The following is a 16,257-nucleotide window of genomic DNA, read 5'->3' as shown; positions in this document are numbered from 1 at the left end:
TTCCTGTTTTCTGCTTCGGCATATTATAGAGCTATTTGGATAATTATATTATTTGGATAAATTATGCAGCGATAATTGTGTGTGTGTGTGTGTGTGTGTGTGTGTGTGTGCTTGTAATATTTGAGAGAGAAAAAATCTACAATACTGCAAATCACAAATCCAACCACTGTGTGACCAGTGGAGTTTTGCTGGCATCTAGTGATTTTATACTGCGCTCAAACAAAATTTTACTGAAAGCATTTTTTTGTCCTCAAATTTGGAAAACAACTTGTTTAGATTTATGGCTTTGATTAGCAGTTTTAGAGTTCAACATGTTTCATAAAATATAAATTTTATATAAAATAATGTTAAAAAAACATTTTCATAAAATTAAAGATACAATTATTAAAGATACAAGATTTTTGTAATAAAATATCCAAAAATCACTTGCACATTGTGATATATTTCCTGCAGTTGTGTACTTAAAATATCCCAAAAGTCCACAAAGATTTTTAATTTCAGAGAAATTCAAATTTTAAATAATGGTCTGTCCCGGAAAAAAATGTCGCCTGTCAATGACGCAAAATCCGCGCTATCCTCGTTTTCCGCAATATCACATGGACAAATGTGGAAGTGGTGGTTATAGCTGTTGTGTACACGATTACTCTTTTGCGAGTATTGAAACTCCAAAAAAACATAAGCGTCGATATGCGGAGGCACACTTTGTGACAAATGGAGGAATAAAACAAGGTTAAATATCGGCGTGGCGTTTTCAGGATGGAGAGAGCTTTGCGACGAACTTGGGCTTGACAGAGACTCGTATGTGTATTAATAAACAGGTAAGAAAATCTATGTGTTTTTTTTTTTTCGTACAAGTAATGTAATAATCATGTACAGTACAGATGATTTTAATGGATATGAATTACACCATATTTTTGTACATTGTCACTTTAGCATTTTTATCACATGTGGTGACCAAGATTATGGCAGTGCAATTAAATACAATAGGCTATGTGTTAAGAATATTTAGCCATTACTTGCAAATACTGTGGGTTCGTTCAAATGTACTTTTAGTACGATTGTTTTGAACATGTAAAAGAACACGGCATTAACCATAAACACGTAAAACTGCACAGCATTAACCCACCAAATCATTTGACACATAGTTGTAACAGGATAATATAGCATTACATTCCACGTTCATTGCAGTTAATTCATTACGATGGCATAAAATAGTATGATCACACGTACAGGTAATACAAAAACTAAGAAATTACCTCATCCGTGATCATGATTCCTTAATTCCATACATCTCTGGATGGTGAGAACAACATCTCCCATCGTTCCACTCTCCTTCATAGCGTCATCAAGGTTAGGCTGTTCTTTATTTGTCAGACAGGGATAATCTCAAAAGTCTTTGGAGCGTCTGCAGGAAATCGCCCTCAAGCCCAATCCTCTGTCCACCCCGGACTACATTGATCTGATGATTGAGTCAAGCCTGGATTTCAAGATCACATTCAGGCTTTAATGGAAGTCAGGAAGAACGCAGGGATCATCAGTAATGTTTTTACAGGACAATTTAAAGTACTTTAAACTGGCCTTTATGTTCATTGTATGCATGTGAAACATATTTTTAACAGTTTTGACAAATGAAAAAAAGAAAATTAAATAAAAAGCTAAATCTCATTTATGTTATACTAAATTAATTGAATGGTATATGCATCACAAATGATCAGATTGTATTGTGTTGCTGTTTTGTGATGATGCCGTTTTTTTCCTGTCAATGCAGAACAAGTAAATTCAATGAAAGTAGCTAAAGATAAGATAAACTAAATCTTAACCTTGTGCATTGTCCGTTAATACATTTTAATCATGACAACTCTCAAAATAGTTTTAGCATGCTAATGGATGTGATAATTGGTAGAGACAGATCAGACAAACAATTTCTTCAATCACAAGAAAGATCAAGGCGGTGATTCTGAAAAAATCAGAAGAACCCCCAAATTTGCGCCAGGCTGCGGCCTTGTCTTTCCATTCATCCAACAATTTCTGAAACTTCTCTCTCTCATCACTGCAACTTCAGCAAAGATCCACTGAAGCCTCAAGAACTTGTATTAGGACACTCAGTCAACAGGCAAGATGTGCAAATATCTTATATTTAGTATCACCTACTCCTTTTCACAAAGGTGTTAGAAAGAAGAAACTGATGTGTCCTTCAGTCTGTTGGTTTGCAGAGTATCAAATACATAATTTCATGCTTTTATTCTTTATTCTGCTTCAGCTTTAACCATCTTCCTACAGTAAACTCAAACTGTGTTCTTGTGTATGTTAGAACAGTTTAAGTGTTTACTGTGGGTAATAAAGTCTTGTTTGTATCGCACTTGAAGTTTTTCATTGTTTTGCTAATAACTGGAGTTCCTAATAATGAAATAACTCCTGTAGATGCTATCAGGGTTGAAATGTGGGAGATGCCACAAGACCTAAGAAGAGAAGAGCTAGCTACAATGTATTGGGTTAACTTGCAGGGAAGTGACAATAATCACACGCACAGTTTTAAAAGATTGTTGGGAATACAAAAATAATGGAGGAAATTGCTTTGGATGGAAATATGAAGAGTGGATTAAGGATTGTGGTCTGGAGAATGAAAACATTTGCCCTAATATACCATTATATGGTGTGCCAGTATGGAACTTTCCTGATCCTATTGTTGAAATGAGAATATTAGAGTCCAGTGTTTCATAGTAGTAATGAAATCAATATGTTTTTGAGAGAAAGATTTTACTCTTTTATGCAGATGTTTACAGATGGATCTAAAGATCCAGTTAATCAAACAGTTGGTATAGGAGTATATATTCCGAGACTTAAGACAAAAATAAGTCTAAGAATTTCTGATAAATTGTCTGTATATTCCACAGAGTTAATTGCCATAATAGAAGGGTTACAATGGATTGAACAGACTAAGCCAGTTAGAATCAGTTCAGATTCATCGTCAGCTCTCAAAAGTATAATGTCTACAAGAAGTGACAGAAGATTTAATGATGGAAATATATACATTGTACAGATTGAAAATAGTGGGTATAATAGTGTACTTCTGTTGGATACCGGCACATATTGGGATAGTAGGAAATGAAACTGCTGATAAATTAGCAAAAAAGGCATTAAAGAAAAACTTAGTGGATATTAAAGTACCACTGGGGGGAAGTGTAGTAAAATCAGTGATTAAAAAGAAACTAGTAAATAAATGGCAACAAAGGTGGGAAAATAGCAGCACAGGGAGATGGTATTATAATATTGAAAAATTAGTAGGAAAAGAAAAGTGTTATGGAAGGTACAGAAAGGAAAAAGTAATGATCTCTAGATTAAGATTAGGACACACAGGATTAAATTCAACACTTGCAATAATGAAAATGGTATGTGTGGTGAATGTGATGTTTTAGAAACAGTAGAGCATGTATTTTTTAAATGTAATAAATATGACAATCAACAAAATAGTTTATTCAGTAATATAAAAGATAGACCAGTAAATATCACATACCTATTGGGAAAGGAATTGAGAGATTCTCAGATATATGCGGCTATATTAACCTTTTTAAAGAGTACAGGATTAGAGTATAGGATTTAATGTATGGGGATTGTGATGCTTCTGCCCACCTTGAAGGTTGAAGAGCCCAGGGCGGACGTTGGAGGAGCTGAACACGCAGCGCCAGCAGAAGATGGGTGAGGCATTACATCCACAAATTAAATGAGAAAAGAGGAAAGGAATGTATATTAAAGGTGCTGTAAGCGATTCCGGGAGACGATACTTCTTGTTGAATTGTCAAATAAAACGGAGGCTAGCTAGACCCTCCCTCCTCCTCATCCCGTCTCCTCCCTCCTCCCCTCCCTTCCGACATAAAGGAAAGTCCAAATAGTCATACAAACAAAGTTAAGTTTTACTGATACTTCATTCAATGAGTAATGTCAAGTCAAGTCAAGTCAAGTCAAGTCAACTTTATTTATACAGCGCTTTTCACAATACAGATTGTATCAAAGCAGCTTCACAGTATTAAATAAAATAGTACATCAGTGTTTGTTTCTAGTGTAAAACGTCCACGTTTGGTAATGCTGATCAATAGTATTGTTGATTGATTAAATTAAATTAAGTATCCCCAACTGAGCAAGCCAAAGGCAACAGTGGCAAGGAACCGAAAAACTCCATCAGGTGACCTAATGGAGAAAAAAAAAACCTTGGGAGAACCCAGGCTCAGTCGGGGGCCAGTTCTCCTCTGGCGTTTATGAACTAGCCCTTATGAAAGGAAAATATATTTACCAATATATTTCTTAAAATATATTGTAATATATTATTTCCCCCTTTTATTTTCCAATATATTATATATTTGAATACATTGACTAATATATTGATGATAAATATATTATACACTGTATTATATATTCATATAATATATTGCAATATATTGCAAAATATACAAATGATTGCCGCTTTCAATATATTACAATATATTGAACATGAATATATAATTTATGTGTTTATATATCCCAAAATATATGCAAAATTATATTTATAAATATCTACCATAATGTATTTCAATTTATATGGGAAAATGATTTGATAATATATGTAAAGATATAGTGTCACATGTATGTGTAATATACTGTATGGTAAAATATATTTTAAATATATGTAATATTATATGGAATTATATACATGAAATATATGTACAGATATGTGTTCAATATATTGTGGAATACATTTTAAATATATGTAATATTATATGAATATATATGTAAAATATATATATACACACAATATGTGTACATATGAGAACATGCTCATACAATACATATATGGTGATATATACAGTATATTTACATGTAACATCTAAAATATGAATTAATAAATCTGCAATCTGCAATATATGTGCAAACCTTTATACCACATATTAACACAGACTAATGGGTAATCTATCAAAAGCCACCTTTATTTTCTTTTAATCAGGCAGATAATAAAGAGCTACACAGGCCTACCGATATTAATATGGCCATCTAAACATATGGTCAGATAAACTTAACAGTGCAACATTTTTAAACAGTACCATGGCATTGAAAAAAATATACAAAATATAAATGATAAATTAAAGCAATTTCAATGACCAATGTCTGTTCTAAACATTCAGCAGTGCTGTTATAAAATATAAATAAAATTTCTATAAAAGAAAAACAAAAAAATAATAATTATAAATAAATAAAAACTGTGGAAAAGCCAATAAATATGCCAAAAGAACAGGGCGTTATCCTGGTTAGGAGTCCATCTTGGTTCTTCACTGATTTAAACGAGCACACTTTTGGAATTCACTTGGTGTCTTAGCTCGCAGATTCTACCGTTAATGGATTTTCTGACATCAGCTTCCTTGGCCGTCGGAAACTGGTTTACAACAGCATCTGTGGAACAGAACAACAATGAATACTCTACCCCTCCTCACTCCTCTTGCTGCGCCTCTGGTTTGCGAAAATCTCAACCACCTCCCCCCGCCTGGTAGATTCTGGAAAGCACCAGCTCTAAAAACTATTTACCTAGTAAAGCTTGAAGTTTCCTCGGGTCGAGAGCCTGTCGACGATCAGCAGAGGGATCCAGCTTGCTGACCCCTCCTTTCAGGTTGGACCTGAGGAGGACATCCACACTAAAAAAAAACAGTAGCACCCGTGCCATCCCATTGGGGGTGGTACTAGCTTTTGCCGTCTCCCAACAATGTGACGAGACAGTGACTGTTCCATCATTCCCGATTTTCACCTTTTGTAAACAAAAAAATAATAATTTAAATAAATAAATAAATAAATAAATAAGACCATAAGAAAAGAAATAAACAAGGAAAATCACCACAAGCAATAGAATGTCAAAAAAGCTTTAATTTTTGTTTAATTGTTTTAATTTACCAATTAATAAATACTTTCTTGTGAAGGTCTGCAAGGTGTGCAAAGTGACGTTTCACCTGGGCCGTCACTCTCAGCATGAGGGTCATCAACATCTTTGGTGGAGCGGTCGACAACATCTTTGTTGGTGGTGCTGTTGATGGAGACAAGCTTTCTCACGTCCACCAACAATGCTGGAATTTCTAAGAAAAAAAAGTGCAACAAGATTATACAGACAGCAACCATAGAAGCAAATATGTGCCTGAAAACCACATCTCCAGTTTTCTAATATTAACCCATTTAGAGCTGAACTTGTCCAAGAAGCTACAAATCAATTGTCATTATTACAATAAACACATCAAAACAGGAACAAGTAATAGGACTGACACTGGGTGTACAGTATATCATTCTTGTTTGCATACATGGCTCATTAGACAGTAGCAATCAGTATAATGATACAGACTGCAACCGATGGTTGATACTTGTTACTTGCACAATCACATGGAACAAATTGCAACATCATTTTCCTGCTTATACCTGTGTGAGTTAACAAATATGTTTCGTCAAGGGTCAACCTTGACCACGAATTGTCAAAACCAAACTTTTCAGACTTGCTTTCCCCTCCTAATTTTCTTTCTTTTTGATTCAAGTGATTTTTGTTCATTAAGTTCTTAGTCGTATTTTAGTGTATTTAGAATCACCTTCAGGTATAAATGGATTAAAGGGGTCATATAAATGGCACATGCACTTTTACAAGTTGATTGTACTCAAATGTGTGTTGGCAGTGCCTGTACACAACCATCATAAAATGATCAAAAAAAAATTATCTCCTTTTTTTAGCCTGTTTTCCCCTCTCAAATCAAGCTGTTCAAATCAAATCTCCAACGAGTGTTGTCAATCATAGTCCGTGCAACAGCAATGCTTTCATGTTTGCGCGAATCATAGCTCCTGTCTGAGTATGGGACTCATAAATTTTGGGGCATCTCGCCCGGGGGGCGGGGTTACGTCCTGCGTCACATCTCTAATGCGGGTTCTGGTCGACCAGGGTCAGCGCGCACCATACCGCACACAGGCAGGCACAGAACTAGCTAGCGAACCTAGGTCTTAAATATAATAAGTTATGTTTTTTATAACACGTTTTTTGATGGTGATGTTTAATTTCCGTAGTCTTTGTTTAGTGAACGAAAGCGAAATCAGGAATTGCGGTCTTTCAGTTTGTTTATCGTTACCTTCTACCAAGGGTTTAAGTTGTACAAGATGTGCTGTAGCCTTAATTAACGTTACAATGGCCAAGTCGCGTTTCATATTAACAGATGAATAGGCTTTGCTCAGTTTATTAAATACATCCAACCTGAAATGTCTCTTACAAACTATGAAGGGACAATGAATCAATACCATAGACTGTAAAAAATAGATCAATACACTGACATGGCAATGCTAGACAGATAGCCTACTTTGTTTGCACAGTCCTACCGTGATTTTGTCACTCTTCTCTCCACTCCTAGACCTACGTCTGGTGACAGCGGGGAAACTTTTACCTCGATAAAGTTAGGCCTATTGTATTGCAGAAAAGAAAAGTAAACTTCCAGTAAACTCCAGTTAACCAGTTCATGTTTCTTCTTTAGGTGATTCAAGCAGTAACGACTAATTAGACTCAATACTGCTATTACAGGTGGAATTATGAAATAGAAACAAGCCTTAATGCAAGATTTTAATCATGTCAATATAAATAGAACATTAAATTAATAAATTAATCAATAAGTCAGGACAGCCCATTCATGCAGGTAGTGAAATAGATAAATCAAATACAAATACACAGTAAAAAAAAAAAAGTCGTTGTTAGCCTTAACCCGTTATCAAGTCAATTAAAAAATATATTTAATGGTGTGCATGATGTGTAAATTGTTTGTGTATGTTTTTTTTTTTTTTTTTGTAATGCAATGTTTTCAACATAGGGAAATATATACAGCATTTGTCAAAATTTCCCTTAACCTTAACCGACTTGACCTTTTTCAAGTCGAGCCCGAAGCAAACAGCATAAATTTTTATCTGTCGCGAGAGCCGGGATCGAACACGGGTCTCAGGCGCGACAGTCTAAGATTCTGCCACTGAGCCACAGGGGGCAAACACAATAGTCATATACGACATTGAGAGCTCTTCGCATAGAATCTATATAGTAGGGAGGTTAAGCCCAAAAAATAGGCCTTTGACTTCAAGTCATGATGCAAAGGTCCCCTTTGGTATGGAAGTACCTTAGGGTCATACAAATAAATTTATCCTAAGACACAAGTGAGATCACACTTTGTATCAGAAATAAACAGGTTTTTTCAAAAATGGCCGCCAATGCACCGGAAATACTCTAGAGCCCATATCTTTGCTTCTGTTATCGCTATAATGACAAATTTGGTGTCAAAGTGTACATTTTTGGGGTCAAGGAATCCAGTAAAATTGGTTTCAAGTTTAAAAAAACTAAAATTTTCCCCATACCATGACAATTGGTGGTAAATATACACATTTCACATAAAAATTGTGTCATCAGAGTGACTTTACTTATCTTTTCCTTCAAAAACTTTAATTTTGTATTTAAGCAGTGCAGCTACTTCTGTACATTACATTTGTCCTAAGTAGCATGAGATTTCGACCAGTCAGGAGTAGCCTATAGCAAATCAGTTCCTGCAACAACACATCCCATCTGCACCAGGAGCTGTGACAGCTGTTGAAGGTCAGAGGTGACAGGTTAACACTTTGAGGTTCGTATGACTTTATCATTAAATAGAAAAATGTGTTAGATAACTAATAACTAGCTAGCTAGTAACTAGTTAGCTTCATTATAACTAGGTCGCTAGTAACTAGTTAGCTTCATCATAACTAGCTAGTGACCAGTTAGCGTCATTTTTGTTGAAGCAAGCACATAGCCTACATGTTGCTAGCTAGTTAGTTAGCTTCATTATTTGATCGATTTTTACTTTTGTGAATGCTTGTTAATGCTCATATTATCTATCTTATGATGTTAAAGCAACTTCATTTCTTTTTTCTGATTAGCCATAATGGAATGCCGTGACTGGAGTTTATGCTTCCTATGTCAGTCCACCCTAAAGATTGAAAAAACATTAGATCCCTCTTCGTCATTCAAACTGAGAAACAATCCTGAAAGATTGAAATCATGTTACAAAGAAGCTTTAGATAACATCCAGGAGCTGAAGGCTCCTGAATTAGGTGATCTAGGGGATCTACCTGAGTTTATAGTGGACATTAGTGGTGGTAGTCAGGATGTAGTTCAGCTGATGATTCAAAATCCTATGGTGTGGCACAAAAGCTGCAGAAATGTGATTGATAAACAAAAAGTTGAGAGAGCAAGAAAAAGAAAAAAGCATGAAGAGTCTGTGAGCCCAGTAAAAACACAGCGCATGAGTGACAAGTCCACCACACTCGCTTTACCCAGACCCTTAACATCATCATGTGAACCATTCGATAAACTCTTCTGTGGTGAAGTGGGCAAAAAAAAGGAACTGAGGAGGGCTGCCACCCTTGGCTTGGATAGAAAAGTGAAAGAATGTGCTCAGGTGGTGGGTGACAGGCATCTATTGGCTGGATTCAGTCGCACAGACAGCGCACCTCACAGAGCAACGTGCTCAGTCGGTGCTGAACTGCTTGAAGTCAAGTCAAGTCAAGTCATCTTCATTTATATAGCGCTTTTAACAATGTAGATTGTTTCAAAGCAGCTTTACACAGATAAGCGTATAATTTAAGGTAAGATTGTTTTGGCTTTATAGTGGTTCTTTAATAAAGTTATTTTCCATCTAAAGTTAGTTTTGATTGATTGGCTTCCGTCGCAACGATCATTTATTAAATTAGGGGCCGCTAAGACGACACAATTCTCTCTACACAGAATTTAAACGCGAACCTGTGAGAAACCACCTTTGAACACCTTCAAAGGCAGGACGGCGGTCCCACTGAAATTCTTTCAGAGGCTCCTGGGGCATATGGCAGCGGCAGCAGCGGTAACTCTGCTCGGGCTGCTCCATATGAGGTTGCTTCAGCACTGGTTTCATGGCCGAGTCCCGAGATGGGTGTGGCATCACGGCACTCACCGGGTGAAAATCACACCGGCGTGCTGCCAGACCTTCAGCCTGTGGTCAGACCCTTCATTCCTGTGGGCAGGAGTCTCCTTGGAACAGGTTTCCAGGCATGCTGTGATGTTCACAGACGCCTCTGCCACCGGCTGGGGTGCCACGTACAACGGGCATGCAGTGTCAGGGGTGTGGACGGGCCCTCAACTGCATTGGCACATCAACTGCCTCGAGTTGCTAGCAGTATGTCTCGCTCTGAGCCACTTAAAGAGGCCGCTACAGGGCAGAGATGTGCTGGTCCGTACGGACAACACTGCAACTGTTGCGTACATCAACCGACAAGGTGGTCTACGCTCCCGTTGCATGTCACAACTCGCCCGCCATCTCCTCCTCTGGAGTCAGAAGTATCCGAGGTCACTTCGAGCCATGTATGTCGACCGGTGTGCTCAACCGTGTGGGCAACGAGCTATCATGAGCTGTGTTCCCGGGAGAATGGTGACTCCACCCCCCCAGGCAGTTCAGCTGATCTGGAGAGAGTTCGGGGAGGCTCAGGTGGAGGCTCAGACCTGTTTGCCTCCTCAGAGACCTCCCACTACCAGCTGTTTTACTCCCTGACTGAGGGAACACTCAGCACGGATGCACTGGCACACAGCTGGCCCCGGGGCCTCCTCAAATATGCGTTCCCCCCAGTGAGCCTACTTGCACAGACCCTGTACAAAATCAGGGAGGACGAGGAGCAGGTCCTTCTGGTGGCCCCCTATTGCCCCACCCGGACCTGGATCCCTGAACTTATGCTCCTTGTGACAGTCCCTCCCTGGCCCATTTCTCTGAGGGAGGACCTTCTGACTCAGAGACGGGGCACCCTATGGTACTCGCATCCGGACCTCTGGAAACTCCATCTCTGGTTCTAGGTGACTTACCCCCAGAGGTACTTAACACCATCACTTCTGCACGGGCGCTGTCCACGAGATGTGTGCCTTGAAGTGGAACCTATTCGTCGAGTGGTTTTCTTCTCGCCGAGAGAACCCCCGAAGATGTTCGATAGTGGCTTCCGCATCGTTCCCCTTCCATAGAAAGGGCACGGTTTCCCAGTGTTATCCAATAATCTCGCTGTATGGGTTATCACGGAACAACAGTGACAGATACGCTCTGTGTAAGCCCTTTCCTATCGTCCATCCAGGCAAGAAGGGGTACAGTCTTACACCGGTGACTGGATGGGGTGCAGCAGATGTGGCGCTTTGGTAGGGATTCCTATCAGTCGGTCACGACATACGTCGAGAGTGACCGACCGATAAGGGAACGTCTCAATTACATATGGTAACCCTCGTTCCCTGAGGCAGGGAATGGAGACGTACATCCCATCGTCACATCTGCTGCTGCCCGTCGGGGCGGCCAGCTTACCAGGCTTGGCTCCTCAGCAAAAAAGGAGCTCACCTCGCACCTGCTGCTCATTATATACCTGCGCTGCGAGGCTTAACAGTTGATGCAAATGACTGCATGCCAATGTGTTTTGGCTCATTTTAGTTTTACTCGAAGTAGATTGGCCTCTCTAGCGAGATTCCTATCAGTCGGTCATGACGTACGTCTCCGTTCCCTCCCTCAGGGAACAAGGGTTACCATATGTAACTGAGACGTTTCGCCATTTGGCTGTAAAGAATGTTTACCTGTACAGAAGGTTACTAACGTTTACTCTATTGAAGGTTGGCTTTTTGATAACAGACTGCACACTAGGGTCATCTTTATTCCTTGTGTTGTGAGAACTTTGTGGACTTTAATAAATCTCACATTTGGTTAATTGATTTTGTGTGAATGAACTATGCAACTATGTTGCACCCTGAACCCAGTCCACCTAGGGCAGGGCTATTCAATTCAATCATCTCCATCTGGCCCAAAGGCACCCCAACCTCCCTCCGCCTCTTTTCCTGGCGGTGTGGCTACATTTGGTTAGATATGTGAGTGTGATCTCACATAAAGAGAGTTGTGGGTAAATAAATAATTTTGCAATGTGCTGCTGTTGCTGCTGGTCAAGCAAATGTTTGTGCTTTGTTTCTGTTTGATATAATTGTAAATATATCTATTAAAATACTGATATTGTGACCTATAACTCCTCGAACTCCCCGCTGCTCTGTATCTTGCTCTCTCATTGGATGTCGGTCATCGCCAATGTAGTTTTCAGTCAGAACACTTTCACACAGCAGGATTTTGAATCGCCTCAGATTCTCTCAGATCGCGTCTTTGCTCATTCACACTGCGTGATTGTCACTCGCGTGAACGAGCACCGATTTGCCTGTGATTTCGGGCATTTGTCTGCGATTTGTTTGCGAAATGTATGCTAATTGATCTGCCACAATATGCAAGTCTCTATGCATGTATACCTCCAAGATCCAGTGTGGAGGATTGAAAATAAAGGGCAAAGTACATTTTTATGAATGAAAAAATCTATGTATTTGTTTATAATCTTTTTCCAATTTACAGTCAAGGGTGAATGTGGTCTCTGTTCCAATAAAACTGTTGCTTGTGTAATGCAGATTTTTGTCTTCACTATTTTCTTTTAGGTTATAGCTATACCATGCATGTCCATATGCTATGGTTTATTTGGAAAGTATAAAATGTAACTATATATATATATAGAGAGAGAGAGAGAGACCACATGTATATATTGCAATATATTTAAGCATATATTGCAGTATATTAAAGCATATAAAGACAAACTATTACATGTAAAAATATAGTGCCTTTTTTGGTTTTGATTGCAATATATTTTTTTTATATGTATCAAATACATATATGGTATATTGCAATATATTGGAAAATATAAATATTAAATCCCATATATGAGAATATATGGCCTAATATATTACATGATATTTTCCAATATACTGCAATATATTTTTGTTTCATAAGGGAGAGGCCGGATTGTAGTTTGAACTGTAAGATTAAAAATATTATATGAATGCCTGGCTGAAGAGATGCGTCTTTAATCTAGTTTTAAACTGGGAGAGCGAGTCTGAGCAACGAACACTATCAGGAAGGCTATTCCAGAGTTTTGGAGCTAAATGTGAAAATGCTCTCCCTCCTTTGGTTGATCTGGATATCCTAGGTATGACCAAAAGCCTTGAATTTATTGATCTTAAAGAGCATGATGGATTATAGGGCGATAGAAGATCCGTTAAATAAACTGGAGCTAAGCCGTTTAGGGCTTTATAAGTCAGTAGCAATACCTTGTAATTAATACGGAACTTTATAGGTAACCAATGCAGTGATGATAAAATCGGTGTTATATGATCATATTTTCATGATCTAGTAAGAACTCTAGCGGCGGCATTTTGGACTAACTGTAGCTTGTTTATTGAGGATGCAGGACAACCGGCTAATAAAGCATTACAGTAATCTAGTCTCAAGGTCATGAACGCATGAACTAACTTTTCTGCATCAGAAACAGATAGCATGTTACGTAGCTTAGCAATGTTTCTAAGGTGGAAAAAGGCGGTTTTTGTAACATATGAAATATGATTTTCAAAAGACAGGTTGCAGTCAAGTATAACACCCAGGTCTTTTACTGTAGAGGATAAAGTAGCAGGACATCCTATGTTAAAGTTGTATTGTGAGAGGTTTTGTGGGCGGTTTTTTGAACCGATAAGTATTACCTCTGTCTTGTCTGGAATTAATAAAAGAAAATTGCGCGTCATCCAATCTTTTATATCTTTAACACACTCTGTCAATTTGAATAATTTAGCGTTTTCATCTGGCCGTGATGAAATATATATTTGAGTGTCATCAGCATAACAATGGAAACTAATTCCATGTTTCCTTATAATATTTCCAAGTGGCATCATATATACTGAGAATAATAGAGGGCCTAACACAGATCCTTGCGGCACTCCATAGTTTACTGGAGTTATGATCGATTTTTCTCCATTTAAATAGACAAAATGGTAGCGGTCAGATAGATATGATCTGAACCTGCTTAATGCTTGTCCTTGAACACCAGTATAATTTTGTAGTCGATCTAAGAGTATTGTGTGATCTATAGTATCGAACGCAGCACTAAGATCAAGTAAAACTAGTATTGAGATACAGCCTTGGTCAGAAGCTAAAAGTAAATCATTTGTGATTTTAACGAGCGCAGTTTCAGTGCTATGGTGCGGCCTGAAACCAGACTGAAACTTTTCATAGATGTCATTTTCTTGTAAGAAAGAGCCTAGTTGGGCAGACACAACTTTTTCTGGTATTTTAGACATAAAAGGAAGATTTGAAATAGGTCTATAATTTGCTAGGTTATTTGGGTCTAATTGTGGTTTCTTAATGAGTGGTTTTATAACTGCCAGTTTAAATGTTCTCGGAACATGACCTAAAGATAAAGATGAGTTAATAATATTGAGGAGAGGCTCTTCCACTATAGGTAACACTTCTTTCAATAGTTTAGTTGGTATGGGATCTAATAAACATGTTGTTTTAGAGGAAGTGATAAGTTTATTTAACTCTATTTGTTCTATAGTTGTAAAGCACTGTAATTGTTCTTGCGGGGTGATAATTGAGGCTGAATTATAAGGCGCGATTGAGGATTGAACGTTTACAATTGTGGTTCTGATGCCTTCTATTTTCTCAGTGAAAAAATTTATGAAATCATTACTACTAAACTGTAACGGGATATTTTGTTCAGGTGACGCTTGTTTATTTGTTAGTCTAGCCACGGTGTTAAATAAAAACCTAGGATTGTTTTGGTTATTTTCTATTAGTTTGCGGAGGTGCTCAGCCCTGGCTACTTTTAGGGCCTTTTTATAACGTGACATACTGTCTTTCCAAGCGATTCTAAAAACCTCTAAATTAGTTTGTTTCCATTTACGCTCTAAATTACGGGTTTCTCTCTTTAGAACACGCGTAGTATTGTTGTACCACAGTGCTTTAATTTTCTCTCTGACCTTTTTTAGTCTAATAGGTGCAACAATATCCAATTTTCCAGAGAGAATGGTGCTCATAGTCCTGGTTAGTTCCTCTAGTTCATCTGTTTGTTTGGGTTCACTGAGCAGCTGAGACAGATCCGATAAGCAATTTGAGAAATGATCTATGGTGGATGGAAGGATTGTTCTGCCTGATCGATAACGCGGCGCAGCATGATATATTACAGGGGTACGTAATATGCAAGTTACCATGTAATGGTCAGTTACATCATCACTTTGTGGAATGATATCTATATCGGTTGGATCGGTTCCATGTGATATAATTAAATCGAGTGTATGATTAAAACGATGAGTTGGTCCGGTAACGTTTTGCTTAACCCCATAGGAGTTTAATAAATCTATAAACGCAGCCCCTAACGCATCATTTTGATTATCTACGTGTATGTTAAAATCTCCAACAATTAATGCTTTATCGACATTGACCAATAGGTCTGAGAGAAAATCTGCAAATTCTTTTAGGAAATCAGCGTAAGCCCCTGGCGGTCTATATACGGTAGCCAAGGCTAGAGATAATAGGGATGTTTTTCTAGCATCTAAGAGCGTAACATTTAGTACAAGTACTTCAAATGAAATAAACTTATAACCCGTTTTCTGAGTAACACTGAGAAAATCTCTATAGATTGTTGCAATACCGCCGCCACGACCAATCAGACGGGGCTCATGCTTATAGGAGTATCCTGATGGAGTAGACTCATTTAGCCCGAAATAATCATTTGGTTTAAGCCAGGTTTCAGTAAGGCAAAGTACATCAAAGCTATTATCTGTGACTATTTCATTTACAATAACCGCCTTAGGTGTGAGTGATCTAATGTTTAAAAGACCTAGCTTTAGAAATTGTTTTTGTTTACTAATAGCAACATTTTCTGTTTTAATAACAATTAGATTTTTCCTAGATCCTGCAGTAGATTTCTGCTCATTGCACCATGACGTTAACCATTCATTTAGCGCGAATAATCTACTAAACTTGTCATGTCCTAGTCGGTACGTGGGAAGCGGTCCTGACACTATGATCGTTGTTTCAGGCGATGTGCTGCGTACCGTATCGATCAGATTCCTGAAGTCTTTCTTCAGAATCTCCGTCTGGCGCAGCCTGATGTCGTTCACTCCCGTGTGCAGGACCACAGTTCCGACGCGCTCGTCACCGTTCAGAATCTCGGTTATGTGAGCAGCGATTTCAGAAACACGAGCACCAGGAAAGCAGTGACTGTGCACCTTACTTTTACCTAATGTAGCGCGGACGTGCCGAACGATGGAATCGCCGATGATCACAGCATCGTGTTCTGTTTCGCGAAGAGGGGAGAAGCGGTTTTGTGTGGATAACTCAAAAACCGGGAGGGTCG

Source organism: Squalius cephalus (assembly GCF_949319135.1).
Source record: "Squalius cephalus genome assembly, chromosome: 4".
NCBI lineage: Eukaryota > Metazoa > Chordata > Actinopteri > Cypriniformes > Leuciscidae > Squalius > Squalius cephalus.
The sequence above is the reverse complement of the archived record's forward strand: the minus strand, read 5'-3'. Positions refer to the sequence as shown.